We start from the raw sequence: 14880 nt of genomic DNA on the forward strand, positions 1-14880 counted from the left end.
CTCTTGTCAGTGCTCAGTGTCAGTGTCTCACTGCCTTCCTTAAGTGTGGCAATAGAGAATCTGTGTTTCTCTGAGTGTGTTCCCATTTTGAGTTCAAGGTCATTAAGGTCAGTCACTGTTTCTTGGTCCAGCTTTATCCACTCATTTAATCTCTGTTCACTCAGTGATATTTCAAAAAATATTTCAGTGCCTAGTATGTACCGGATACTTTGGGAGTCTCGGATGACAGTCATGGATAAAGGTGGGCCTTGCTGTTCTGTGCTTTTAAAGTCTAGAACGGAACAGCAACGTGGAACGGATGGTCACACGGTCACTTAGTCACGGTTGTGAAGAGTGAAGTACTGGGTTTCATACAGTGCCGTTCACTCCTAGGCCATATGATTAAGAATCATTGGTAGTAATTGAAGAGGAACTGGCAGGTCCTCTTGGTTCAACTTAGGTTGCCCTGTAGTGTTGGACCGTGTTTTTAGAGCAGCTTCTTCTGTATATGTATTTATGCCAAAGTCCATTATCTGGAAAGCTTTAAAAATTGGGATTTAAATACTGTAAGCAAACAAACGGCAAAACTGGGTTGTCTTAATATTCTGCAACTATGTGTGTGTCAAGAGGATATGAGCTCTCCCAGATCCTCCTCCTCATTTTCACGAAAATTAATATGACTGTGTGTGTGTGCGTTAATATGCGTGTGCTCTAAGCTCCATCTTTTTCCTCTGGTTGCTTTCAGCGTTTATTCCTTGTCAAAGATTTTACTTGAAATGTTTACTCCATCTCATACTGCCGATTCTATGAAAATGCAAATTTTGGTCAGACGCTTCCGCAGTGAGAGGTAAAGACAGGTTCAAATCCAAGAAAGGCTCAGATGTGACCCTAGTAAAGAAAAATGATGGACAAGAAGAAGCATGGTGGCAGTCACGAACAGAAGGGACTTGTCCAACGCTGTTATTTTTCACAAGCCTTAATTCCAGTCCTACCACAATATCCATAGGTCTTGCTCATTATGAGAAATGACAGACGCATCAGGCATCAGAAGCACCACAGAGTAAGTGATTCCCGGTGTACTTTTCATCAATTGTTACTAAAATTTGTATCAGTCCGTTTCGCTCTTGTCTGTTAATACGTGGATGGCAGCGATGTCTCGAGAGGGTTTTGGAGATTGTGTAGAAGCCTGAGCCACGAAGCGGAACGTTTCTATCTCATCCAAATGAAGAGACATCATTCAAATGTAAAACTAGCCAAGTGCCAGTGGGCAGATTACTATTCCACAATGAGAAGACGGGTGGTCTGTCCGCTTGCCCCCACTCACACGCTTGCCAACACAGACTCCTCTCCAGGTGGAGTCCCTCCCCCGCTTCTGGCTAAGACTTGAGTCTGAGAAGTGTTTCCAGATGTGTTCAGGTGCTGACATCTTAAAGGATGCGAGTGGGCTCTTAGGAGCCTCAGCCAACTGAGCATTTCCTGGGCTGCACCCCACGCTGGCATCTAAGCCTCACAGCCACGCGGCTGCGCCGTCCGTGCCTGTCCTCCGCCGATGCCCTGTTATCTCTGTAATGGGCTGGACTGCAAGGCCACCTTGGAGTCGTTTAGGCATTTGCCAAGCCAGATGAATTTGGCAGCAGAAGCCTGTACTGTTTCCATAAAGGGCTGTTGGTCCTTTCTCATTATATAAATTAATGGTGCCCGTTCCTGCCAGGTGTGCAGGCTGCTCCTGGAAGAACGTTGGGTGAATTGGGTGGGTGTGAACACTTTTCAAGCTGCTGGATACCTGAGGGGGAGGAAGGCGTGTAAAGTCACAGAGGTTAGAGCTCTTGTGGGATCCAGGCCGCTGTGGAGAACCCAAGACCACAGGCTTCTACCCGCCTCTGCCTCGAGGAAATTTAGGGCCAACTTTGTTTGATGTAAATTTCTCAAAAAGCACTGAAAATCCTGCTTATATTTTATATAAAAAGCTCCTGATTTTTACAGGTTGCCAACTAACAGAGACTTTCTGGACTACTCCACCAGCCAAACACAACACATCTGTTGGCCAGGGGCCGTTACAAACCAGGGCCTGGCTACTCCAGGTGTGGTCCCCGGACCAGCAGCCTCCGCATCTCCTGGGAGCTGGTTAGAAATACAGAATTTCAGCTCCCACCACAATCGTATTGTTTAGAAACTGCATTTAAGCAAGATCCCAGGTAATTCGGATACATCTTAAAATTGGAGAATTTTTCTGCTGGGGACCTCATTCACGTTGTCACTCACTCAGTGCAAGAAGAAGCTTTTGAATCACTGGCTAGAAATTACATATTTTAAATGGAATTCCATTTTGAAAACCCAAAGAGAACCTCTCCCTTGAGTTACTAACTTGGGTATAACTTTTCTGGGGAGACCTCCTCCCTAAAACCAGGTTAGCTGTTCTTTCTTTGTGATTCCACGCCACCTTATTCTTGCTGGCATTTGCCTGTCAATGTGATGACCCCATGAAGTCAAGAGCCATGCCTTGTTCCCTTTGTGTTTCCAGCTCTTATCACAGAGCCCGAGACATGGAGGTGTTCAACCAGTGAATGACTTCGTGAAATCTCATGATCTTAATTCAATTACTAAACATTGCAGAGTAACTGATTTACTATTGGAGGGGTTTCATTAGACTTGCCAGGAGGAAAACTCAGCAGCGGGACAGTCTTTTTTATACTTGCAGGCTTCTTGTCCACTCCTTTGGGGTCCATCTTCCATCTTACTGTACATCTCCTTCGCTCTTAAATTCCTGGGACCCATCCCGTGACCTGGTGTATAGTAGATGTTCAGTAAGGTTGTCTTGAGTGGATGAACCATTAAAAGTAAAGAGCTTGGTAGTAACTCCTGGGTTAAGTTAATGTTCCTCTCATCATCCCTTAACTACCCATCCAAACTACAGACTTGTGGTTTAATTTTGGACTTAAAGAAAGAACTTGTACACACACACACACACACACACACACACACACACACACACACACACACACACACACACGTAGTATATAGACAACTATGTGTGTATATATACATGGTGCCCACCAGCACTGTTCTGAATGGAATGAGGTTTTAGTGCTTTTAAATACACAGAATATATTACCTTGTGATAATAATGGGATAGTCTTTCATGCGTATCTTACCAAGTCGAAGAGTCAAGAGAACCTCCCTTCCTGAGTCTCAGTAGGTTGCCCTTATGAAATCTGAAGTGAATTTTAACTATCCCAATTCAGTCATATTGCTTCTCCACATCTCATCTAGAATCATGTATTGTGAAGAGGAGGAAAAATAAGGCAAAGCAGATATAAAAATATTTTCTATGTTGGTGTTCACTTTCTGTATATCCTCTACAAAGGTCATTTGTCACTGGAACAACAGCTTTTGATCCAAATAAAAACATTTTACGTTGGATTTAAAGAAAAAATCACAATCAGACATTGTTGATTTTTACAGAAGGTGAATTGTTTTGCTAGGATTCTGTCACTGGATAGACATTGACTTCTCATGGGTCTTACCTAATTGCACTATATGTTGACACTCTTATCTTCTAAGAGAATTTATGCAATTCAACTTTACTCTTACCTCAGGCAGGGATGGTCTCTCATTTTTGTATTTATACATTTGCTGGGTTTTTTTGGTTCAGTTTGTTCTGTTTTGGGGGTGTGTGGGGGGTGATTTTAATACCTTGTTTGAGACCTCTTGGGCTGTCATCTAGCATGGCCATTCTGAGAGTTTGACTTCGATTCTGAAAGGTATGAAACTGCTTTTCAGAGAAGAATTTTGTTTTAGACCAAAAATCCAGATATTGGCTTCTTGTATATGTGTTACAGAAGCTAGCCTTTCTGTTGATTGTGTAAAGTGAAGGAATAATTGTCACTTTGAGAATTAAAGTACAATCTATGTTGTAGATACTTGATTATAATGAACTGAGGCTTTTATAAGATTTCTTTGAATGACAAGCCTGTTAAAATACGCTTTTTAGTTTATAGTCAACTGATTTTTTTTCTTATTTTCAATTTTAAAGCACAGTAATTTGGCATGCCTTTAATAACTGTGTTTGCATAATTAAAGGAAAGGTATAAAAAGATGCACATTAAATTAATAGTCATTACATTAGAAGGTGAAGTTGGAGGGTGAGAGTGAGGGAGGGAGACTCACTTTTGCTTTATATACTTTATGTTTTAAAAGCTTGTATCACTTTTGTGGTTTAATTGACTAAAATAAAATGTCTGAAGGATTGAGGAAGTGTGTCATGTAAAACATTTAAAATAATAGAAGTCTGACTGAGACTTATTATTCGCTTTATATTTGGAAAATTCGTTCTAAAAGTTGCATTGTACCAGTCAGGTATTTTTAATGGAATTTGGTGCATGAATGATTCGGGGTACTCTTGCTCTCCTGCTTTCAGGATCCAAGGTGTCTTTCTGTGGTACTTCCTTATAGCACAGTTGTATTTTGTGACCTTGAGCATTGATGTCATTGTCCACATTAAACAATGCTTTTCATAATGTATAAAATAAATGTTTCTGGGGGAGAAAAGTTACAAAAGTTGATCATCAGTATTGTAATCTAGGAGCAGATACCCTGGAGCCAGACTGGGTTCAAATTCTGGCTCCATTATGTTCTAGCTATGTGACCTGGGGCTGGTTATCAGATCTCTGTGTGCTTTAACTTCCTCGTCTGAGAAATACATACCAGTACTGTCCTGAAGGGGTTGTTGTAGGGAGTAAATGAGTTTACTTATGTAAAGCACTTTGAAGCACTTATTATACATGGCACTTTCTTTATGTAAAATACTGTATCAGTTAGCTCATGCTGTGTAACAAAGCACCCCAGAATTGCATAGATTAGAACAACACTTCTTTCCTATTTCTCATAATTCAGGCAGGCTGGGCGGGTCTTCTGGTCTGGTCCTCATTGTCTGGGTCTGGACTGAACTATTGGCTGCTTCCCTGACATGATTAGTGTGATGGCAGCTGGGAGAACAGGAGCTAGGCTTGTTCACGTGGTTGTGGTTGCAGGTTTCTCAACAGCAGCATGAGGGCAAAGGCCAGATGCACAATTACTTTTCAAGCCTCTGCTTCGGTTACATTTGCTAATATTTCATTGGTCCAAGCAAATCCTATAACCAAGCCCATAGCAGTATGGGAGAGGACTATTCAAGAGGACCGGCAGGGAGATTATTCAGACCGTTTTTGCAGACAATCTACTTCAAACACTCTATAAGCATTAGCTGCTGCTATTACTATTATTATACTTATTAATATTAATTCTCCAACATAAAGCTCCTAAAAGTAAAGCCATACTCAAGTAAAGCTCTTGACTGTATCTTCAGTTAGTCATTAGCATTTGCCATTTCCACATATTGTGGGAGCCTCAAAGATTAATACTTGCAACAAGAGAGTTTTTAAGAGGAGCTTATTCTGCAGGGCTGAAATTATTGTTTTTGTTACAAACTGTAGCTGTCCCTACTGGTCTCCCTGGGAGCATTTTGCAGGTTATAAAATACAGCGATTACTATGGTAATCATATTGCAAGTATAAAATGGCTTTGACCTACTTGTTAAAATGCAGTGTGTATTAAAATAAAGACTGGGAGCTTAAAGCAAAATGAACTGAGAATAAAAACAGAATAGCAAGTCCAAAGAGCTGGAGAGATCTTCAAAAGGAAAGGAGGATATTTGATAAAGAGGATGCGTTTTTCCTCATTCTCTTCATTTCCCCTAGGTCTGCTGACCTCCGGGAAATGACACTGTCTCATAACGCATTTCTGTTCTCTGCCTGACTTGCAGGCAGAATTTTTTTTTTCTTTTTTTTAATAACAGAAGCTACCATCTGTAGGGCTACATTATTACCAGTCGCATGCTAGGTCTTTTGATGCACTGTTACACTTTCTCATCCTAACACCGCTCCAAAGTAGGAATTCTTTTTTTTTTTTTTTAATCAGTGAGGAAACTGAGGCACAGATAGAATAAATGACTTGCCCTAAGCCTGGGAATTCCTGCCATCAGATGCTTGGATTCCCTAAGGACATATGAATCAGGGTACTTGAAACCTGTAAGAAATTGGTTATAGTTATGCAAATTGATCTGTACGTTGTACATTTCTACGTTGAGTTGACTTATGCATTTATTCAAGAAGTACTGATTGTGTGCCTGTTGTGTGTTGGACCGCATGCTGACTGCTCTGTTAGGCAACAGACAAGGCATCTGAGAGGGTCTTCCTAGGTCCAGGAAGGCTTCGTGGATGTCAGAGATGTGCGGAGGATGAGTGGACGTTCCTCCAGGGGAAGGGACTACACTGAGTTCCAGGTAGCAGGAGTCACAGGAACAAGAAACGAGAGGATTGTACCAACAGGGCGGTTTAGCTAGAGTTGGGGGGCAATTGTGATTTTAAAAAGTTGGCATTATAAGTCAGTGTCAGTTCCTGAGGGTCTCTGTGAGTCGGGGTCCTCTATCTGAGGGCACTAGGGACCTAGAGAAGAGCTTTGAGCAGGAACAGCATGATCAGATGGATCGTCGAGCAAGATCATTCCAGACACAGTATATAAAGCGGGATTGGGATGGGATGAGAAGAGAGGCAAGATTTCTGGTCGTAAGATGGATGCAGCAGCCCAGGAAAGAGAGAACGGTGCCTGGACCAGGGCATGGAGGCATGGGGGAATTCAGAAGCTGTTTGGAGTTAAGAATGCCATCCGATGTCTGACTTAGGAGCCTGGGTAGACGGTTCCACTGAAGAAGAAAACTTGGTAGCCATGACGATTTTTGTGCCTGTGGGACTTCCAGGCGCAGACCCCCAGAAGGTAGGTTGGACGCCTGAGTTTGAACCTTAGGAGAGATCTCTGGGCTGAAAAGGTGACTTGTGGTCATCCTCTCTAGGCTAGCATCTCAACCCCCTCCCTGTCCTCCTTTCCTCACATTCGACTTTTCGACTTGATGTTGTCCCTTGGCACTTACCATCTTACTGGCTGATTGTCTCCACCGCAATGGAATATAAGCTCCATGAGGGCAGAGAATGGGTCTGTTTTGTTCACCGCCACCTCCCTGGCATCTCAAACAGGACTTGGCACTGAACATATCAGTCAGCCAACAGAGGGTGATAGGTGCCACTGGAGAGGGGTTTATCAGCTCACCCTCAGAGCTGTAGAGGAACAGAGCCCAGAAGAGAACCTTCCAGACGCCACTAAAAGGAAGGACCAAGAAAGAGAAAGATGCAGCCTCAGAGAAACCGGAGAAGATGCCTCCTTGCTTTGCTCGGAAGCTCCAGTGGTAAAACACTTTGAACTTTCAAATACTTCAAAAAGTGTGGCTCTTGGGCACCTGATGATTTCCGGAAACCCTGGGCAGGATAGAGCCGAGTAGGTGACGGGCTTCAGTGTCTTTGTTCTTTTTTTGTATTCTTTTTCCTTTCCTGCATTTAAAAAGAAAAAAAAAAAAAATTCAGCCGAATGTGAGCATGGCTCCAGGTGAAGAGGGGAACGAATCATCAGTACATTGGGTTCAGCAGGAGGAAAACTGACTTTATCTTGTGGGCCAGTTGGGTGATTTGAGAGGAGGTTTTTCTTCCCCTGGGGAGTTGTGTTGAGACAGAGTCTGGGGCGGGTTCCAGACCCAGCTGAAAAGAGAGCTGTGATGATGGAGTGACATTTGCCATGCAAGCTCAACCCGAGTAGTGACATCGCTGACATTCACTCCCCTGATCTGGAGAATCCACTGCTGTGAGTAATAATTTTCCAGAAACACTTAGATTTCGTCTCTCGCCATATGCATTTACCAAATACGAATCCTGCCTTGCTCGATCCCCGGTACTCTGCTTGTAACTTGTGGGCCTGTGTCTGGTCTCATTAGCATAACTCACTAGGGAGTTGAATGAGGCCAGAGTGAAGGTTGACTTTTTATAGCCTGATGATTTTTATGCTCCCCAGGGAAGCTGTGACTCCCTCGTTTAAGTCTGAGCTCCCAATTTTGTCCTTAATTATTTGTTCTGTAGCATACATAATTTTGAGACATAATCAACCCCAAGTGTTGCAATTATCAGAGTCATATTAATTGACCCGCTGATACGTGCAGAAATGAAAGGAAACTACACATAGTTTGGCTGGGAAATTGAGGTCCCGGGGGCTCTAATTCTAGCATCCATCCTGAAAAGAAATCTGAAGGTGGAAGTTTTCTATGACAAATGGATTTTAAGCATTCGGTTATTTTAAATCTTCAATTCCGTTGGTCAGTCAAGATAGGTGATGCCTTCAGATTGAACTTAATTTTAGTTGATAGTTGCTCCGTACTCCTCTATTCGTACTCATCGCTTTCCTAGAGAAAAGTGAATTCTTGAAAATTCTCTGGTTGCCCCTCCAGAGGAGGGTAGAGTATTCAGTGGTGGTGGTAGGCTTCCTTGGGAAACCTCCCAAACTGGGTCTCGTAACAAGGAGACCAAAGGCCAAGCTCAGGAAGCAGAAGCATCAAACCCCACATCTAGAGGGGAGGGCAGCCGGAGAGTCTGAACTGCAAGGAGCATTGAGACTTTCGGACTGGGAGCTCAGAGTAATTGATAATCACTTGACCCTGCGAGTTAAATGACTCATGAGAGGTCGCCTTGGCTTGAGAGTCACGGTTGCCAACGAGTGTGATCTCATATAAGTAATTATTGAAATACAAATGGTTCTTCAGAATGCTAGCATGTTATTCCGGGTCAGTTCATTCAATCATACTGTGAATTTGGCAGCAGTTTGCCTTACCTCTTAGCCCCTCGTGTGGGGGTGGGAGGCGGGGACTCCTCCTGACCATCAATCAGTGTTGATTTACTAAGAGTCTTGTAATGAACTGAATTCTCTTACAGGCATATGTGAAAAATTCAAAAGCTCCTTCAAGAGATGACAACTGTCTTCCTAATGCTGAGTTTTTGCGGGAGGGCAGGGAAGGAGGGGGGCAAACAAATGAAACAGGCAACCATTCGGGACATATCCAGGGTTAGACAGAACAGTAGTTTATCCACATGAGATGTCGCAAAAAGTGCCTGGGGCAGGAGGATCAGCTGAAGGGGAGTGTGGTGATTGGGGGAAACTTGAAATGGCCTGGCTTGCCCTCTGCACAGAGTCAGGAGAGACTTCATGGAGAAGGAAGGATTTCGGCAGGAGCCTGGAGGATGGTGAATCTAGGCTGTGTTCATTTTCCCTTACTGCACAACAGATGACCACTCTGGTCAGGGCTTCAGACACCACCTCTGTGTTACCTCACAGTGTATGGATTATGGTGTGGTTGGCTTCTTTGCTCAGGGTCTCAAAAAGCTGAAGTCAAGGTGTTCCCATCTGCGTTCTCATCTGCTCGTCTTCCAGGCTCTTCAAGCTGTTGGCAGGGTTCAGTTCTTTATGGTGGGGATACCAAGGTTTCCCGGCTGTCACCTAAGGACCACTCTCAACTTTTGATGGCAATTTTTACATCCTTGCCGCGTGGCCTCCTCCATCTTCAAAGCCAATGACTGAGAATCTCTCGCACATCAAATGCCCCTCACTCTTTGACTCTGTGTCTCCAGGAAGATCTCAGTCTCTGTTCAGGGGTGATGAGACTGGATCAGGCCCACTGAGGATAATTTCCTCATGTTAACGTCAACTGATCTGGGATCTCAAATTACAGCTGCAAAATTCCTTCAAAGCAGCACCTAGATTAGTGTTTAATTGAAAAATTGGGAGAAGGTATCTCTATTCCCCAGGGCAGGAACCTTGGGAGCCATCTCAGAATTCTGCCTACCACATGGTTCGATAGTAGACATTAAATGTCCAAAGCTGCAAACCAAAGCAATTATCAAAATAATATCTTCTAATATGGATTACATGCACAGCCTGGAATTGAGAGGAGGCCCTTTTAAAGGAAATGAACTTCCAAGTGGCCAGATGGTGATGCAGAATTTGAGGGGCCTGGCTGGCTGGCATATTTCATGGTCTAGGTCCAGACTACCTCATTCTGCTGCTTCCAGTCTCTGGCCAACTCTCCTTTCTCACCCTTCTCTGCTTTCACACATACGGGCAGGCTTTCCCCGGAGTCCAGGTTCTCCAGGGGGTGATTCTGCTGCGTAGGGGCGTTTGGTGATGTCTGGAGATATGTCGGGTTGTCATATCTAGAGGGGATGCTAGTGGCATCCAGTGCGTGGAGGCCAGGGATGCTGGTGAGCAACCTCCATGTGCAGGACAGCACCCCAAACAAAGAATTATCCGCCCCCGAAGTCAGTAGTACCAAGGTTGATGAGCTCTACAAAAGGTCTCTCTTTCCTGCGCCTCCTGGGTCTCTTTCCAGCCTCCATCACGTCGCTCTTCCTGTTGCATCTGCCTGACTGTGCTCCTCCCCTTTTCCTCCTCGTTCTTCAAGACTTGCCACCGTCATCACCGTGTCCTGGTCCACGTCTCTCACTCCGCGGTCCTTTTCCATCACTGGGCTACCTCACTCAGTGTTCTGTTTTATGTATGTTTCTGTAACAGATGTGTCTCTCTCCCACCAGACTGTGAGTTCCTCCTGAGTGTGAGTGTGTGTGTTTTTTTTTAATCTCTGTGTCCCAAGAGCTCATTACTATAGTGCCTTGTGTATAGTAGATGGTCAGCAGGGGTAGGGCGGACAGGTGGATAAATGTATGCGCGCGTGAGTTCATAGAGGTAAACTACGATTGGTTCTCAGTTTTCCCCTCGGCCTTTCTCCTGAATGCCTCTTGTCACTAAGACCCAGCAATTGACCTCCGTATTGGCCAGAGTGGTCAGTACATGCAAAGATGTGCATCTCGGGGATCTGCAAGCAGGACTGCCTGGGTTTGGATCCCATCCCTGCCACTTCTGAGCTGTGCTCCTAGAGATGATTTACTTAACTTCCCTGTGCCTCAGTTTCCTCTTCTGAAAATGGAGTTGGCCATAGTCCCCGCTTCAAAGGTCTATGGCCAGGATTCAGTGAGAGAGTTCATGTATAGTCAGAGGGGGAGAAATTGAGAGGGGTATTCATTCACATAATGCTTCCTTATTTTCCAAATGCCAGATGAATGAACTTCTAAACCTCCCCACACCCCCAAAAAACAGTGGACGCAGTTCAGCCTGCCTGAATCTGGCATGCACCTCCAAAATCATATACCTGAAAATGCAGGGCCCCACATTTCCCCCATAACCACCAAGAAAGGAGATGCCAAGATTTTGACCCAGAAGGTGAAAATGCTGATGCCTCGATCTTATATGCATACAGATTGCCTCTGCTAGAGAGGCTCTAAAGAACTGGGGAGGCATCAGGTTCCCCTGGGAACTGCGAAGTCTGCCTTTTCAATTTAGGAATAGTAATCGAAGGTAATATAAACATTTCCATGTCCTCCGTCCCCCAGATTTAATCAGGAGATTCTGTTCAATCTGTAGTTACCATTGATTAATTTTTTTAACCTGCTTGATGATATAATGGAGAAATAATGAATATGTTAGTTTGGTTTTAAGAAAGCTTTAAAAATACAAGTTCTGGGTCCTGTCCCAAACATAACAAATTTGAATTTCCAGCGTTGGGGCCCAGGAATCTGCAGAATTGATGAAATCCGGATAGTCCTGACACAGGCCTAGTCTGACATTTGGAAACTAATATACTTGGTGACCCCTGGCATTAGGAAGCAGATGGAGGATCCTAAATTTCTGCCTGAGCCAGGATGATGGGCAGAATTAAAAAATAAACAAGCCTGCCCTTGGAACCAGAAACCCAACTACGCAGATGCAGAATAGAGTAGATGGAGTCTACTGAGAGATGCATGGGGGGGCTAAGAAAAACCAGCAATCTACGTTTAAACAGGTTTTGGTCAACTGCTTAGCGTGAGTCCAGTTAATACGATCTCAGAATCAGGGTGTTAAGAACGAGGAGGGCATAAACCTCCCCTATCCTGGCCTGGTCAAATCGTGCTGGAAAGCTTTTCATTATTCAGAACATTTTGAAACATAGATTTAACAATTATCAAAATTCTGCTACATCGGCCTCATCTTTCTCCTTCCTTTTGCTTAACATTCCTGTGTCCCTTTATCCCTCCTTCCCCTTCCTCCTTCCTCCTTCTCCTCCCCTCTCTCCCTTCCTAATCTCCTTCCTAAGTATGTTAATGCAAATCTCAGACATCATGTAATTTTAGCCTTACATACCTAAACACGTTTCTCTAAAAAGCATGGACCTTATCTCACCTAACAGCGCTGACAATAATGCCTCATTTTCATTTAATTGGTGAGGGGGAGGAGTCACATTTTTGAGTGGCCGGGATGTAAAAGGGTTTGAAGCCATGTCCCATGAGGAACAGTCCATAGAAGTAGGTTGATAGAAGATAAGGCTCAGGTTTTTGAAAGACACTGAGTAGGGGAGTTGGCCGGACCGGGTCTCCGTGATCCGCATTGGTGGAGTACTGGCTGCCAGCTTACTGTAAGCAAGACCTGAATGTAGGAGCCAGCTGTCTAGTGATGAACTGAGCTGCCCCAGGAGTTTTCTCTCTCGGAAGGGTGGAGCGTGAGACACAGTAGAAAGATTTGTTTTATGCAGGTGGTGAATACTTACCGAGTGCCCGCTCTGTTAGGTGCTGAGGATTGCTGTGAAGCGTAAGATGCAGTCCCTCCCCTCATGGAATTTCCAGTCGATAGCATTGTTTCTCAAAATGGGAGATGGTTTTGGGTGGTACAGAATCAGTTAACGCACATTGAGTTATGCATGGTTGAAACCAATTCTCTTTTCAGTCTTCTAAGTGCATCAATAAGATCTCATTTGATTCTAGACTTTCCACTTCTCTAAAACTTGACCATCTCTCTTTTAAGTCAAGAAAGAGCAACTTCATGGTCATAGCCTTTGACACACCACAGTTCCTAAGTAACTTTTTTTTTTTTTGAGTATTTTGTTAAAACATCTTTACAAAAATAAGATGACAGGCAAATATTTAATACAAGAATAATGAGAGCCAAAGTGATACAAGGGATGGTTTTAACTTTCAGATTTTTTTGTCTGTTTTGGTTCTTTACTTTTTATATTTGCATACATTAATATTTACTGTTAGGTTTGCAGTTTCATGAGCTTTTACAGATGGATACAATCATGTAATCACTGTGCCAGTCATGATATAGACTGATTTTATCACCTAAATTTTTCTTAATCCCATCTTCCATCTCCAACCCTTGGCGACCACTGACTTGCTCTCTGTGCTTATAATTTTGCCTTTTCTGGAATGTCATGTAATGGAATCATACAGAAAGTTTTTTTTTTTTTTACTCTGGTGTCTTTCACTTAGCATAGGGTGTTTGTGATTGATCCATCCTGTTGCATATGTTGGGTCCTTTTCATTGCTGAGTAGTATTCCATGGTGTGGATGTACCACAATTTGCTTATTCATTAAAAATACTAATATAAGGCATATTCAAGATAACAAATCATGAACATGGTATTTAGTAAAAGTAGTTTTAGCAGAAATCCTGACAGTGGCATGCAAAGGAGTGAGTCTTGAGAGAGGAAAAACTGATCTGACCAATTTATGCATTAAAATGCTGTTTGTGGTGGGTCATCTACCCAAACCTTCAACAGTGTGTTTGACTGAAATATAAATAGGTTTCCTGCCATCTTAAGTCCGAACCTCTTGGGGCCTCAAGGTAAACCCAGTGGCCTCAGAACATCCTGTTCATATCCTCTCAAAGATACATTTCCGTTCATTCATTCCGCCCCCCCTCCTTCCCTCTTGCCTTCCTCTTCATGCTCATTCTGATTTTCTCTCTCTCTTCCCTCTCCCTCCCTCCCTTCCCCATTTCCTCCCCCTAATATTTCATTGGAATTTATGTAACTGAATTAATTAGACCTATTTCTCAAGGAGTTGGTTTTCCATAAAATTCACTTTGCAGTTGGCATGACAGAAGAGCTGGCATATTAATCAAATGCTACAATTTGTTCTTTGTATCTGAATCAGGCTGGGGTTGGGCTTCCTGCTTATCTGTTGTCCGTTTATACCATTCTGTCCTTTGCAGCGAATGAGCCTGGATTCTTTGTGGTTGGGCTGAGTGATGGTTGTGAGTGTTGATAGACTGGGTGTGGACACGCTTAACAGGGACAGACCCTATCTCCTTGGTTAGTGTTACAGAGTCCCCAGGATATAAAGTGTCTGTGTGAAAAGAAATAAGTGCTTTTCTTTTCCTTTCTTTGGCTGATGATATCAGTACCATTTAATAGAGTAAAATGATAAAAAAATCTTTGTCCTTTCTTAAATAACATGTTAATTGCTGTTCTATATGTTTATTCATTTTGTATTTCTGAAATATATTCACTTTGTAGACATTTCTGTCCCCCACTGCATTTTAAACCCTCAAGCATAGTCAAATTATATATATTTAATGTAATCTTGTGTGTATCTGGTAGGGTGGGGGGGATACACTTTGTAGCTAACCAGGAGATCAAAGCTGGTAGCTTTCTCCATTTAGTCTGTTTGCTGCAGAATACAAAGGCTGCTAAAGGATCTGAGTGCATATCTTAAAAGCTCATCAGAAATATTCTGAGCTATAGATTTTTTCCCTCTCTCTCAGCAACATTTCAGATATGAAGGTTCTCCTCGGTTGCCCCTGCTCATGTTGCTGAATTCAAAATGCCACAGGAAGAAAGAAAGATCTGTTCTGTTTTCTCATCTGTGGAATGAGGGGGTTGGACTAGATGGGAGATGTCAAGTTTATAGCGCTAGTGCTGTCACTGCCTCTCCGTCCACATGACAGACATCACTAATCAATCACAGCATGCTTTCCTGCCATACGTAGCCTCAGACTTCTTATCAAGGCAGCACTCCAGGAATCCACTACTAATCAATCAGTGTTAGCCCAAGAGATGAAATCTGTTTGCCCCTCTGCAACATGATGAGGTTTAATCTCCTGTGCAAACTTAAGATGGTTTAGAAA

The 14880-nt window shown here is 43.3% G+C and overlaps 1 protein-coding gene across 5 annotated transcripts in view; it reads left to right on the forward strand.

The window, feature by feature from the left end:
* PRICKLE2 (prickle planar cell polarity protein 2) overlaps nucleotides 1-14880 on the forward strand; it is a 313308-nt gene that overhangs the window by 138649 nt on the left and 159779 nt on the right. The window lies entirely within an intron of this gene.

Source organism: Camelus dromedarius, chromosome 17 (assembly GCF_036321535.1).
Source record: "Camelus dromedarius isolate mCamDro1 chromosome 17, mCamDro1.pat, whole genome shotgun sequence".
In the NCBI taxonomy this organism is placed as follows: Eukaryota; Metazoa; Chordata; class Mammalia; order Artiodactyla; family Camelidae; genus Camelus; species Camelus dromedarius.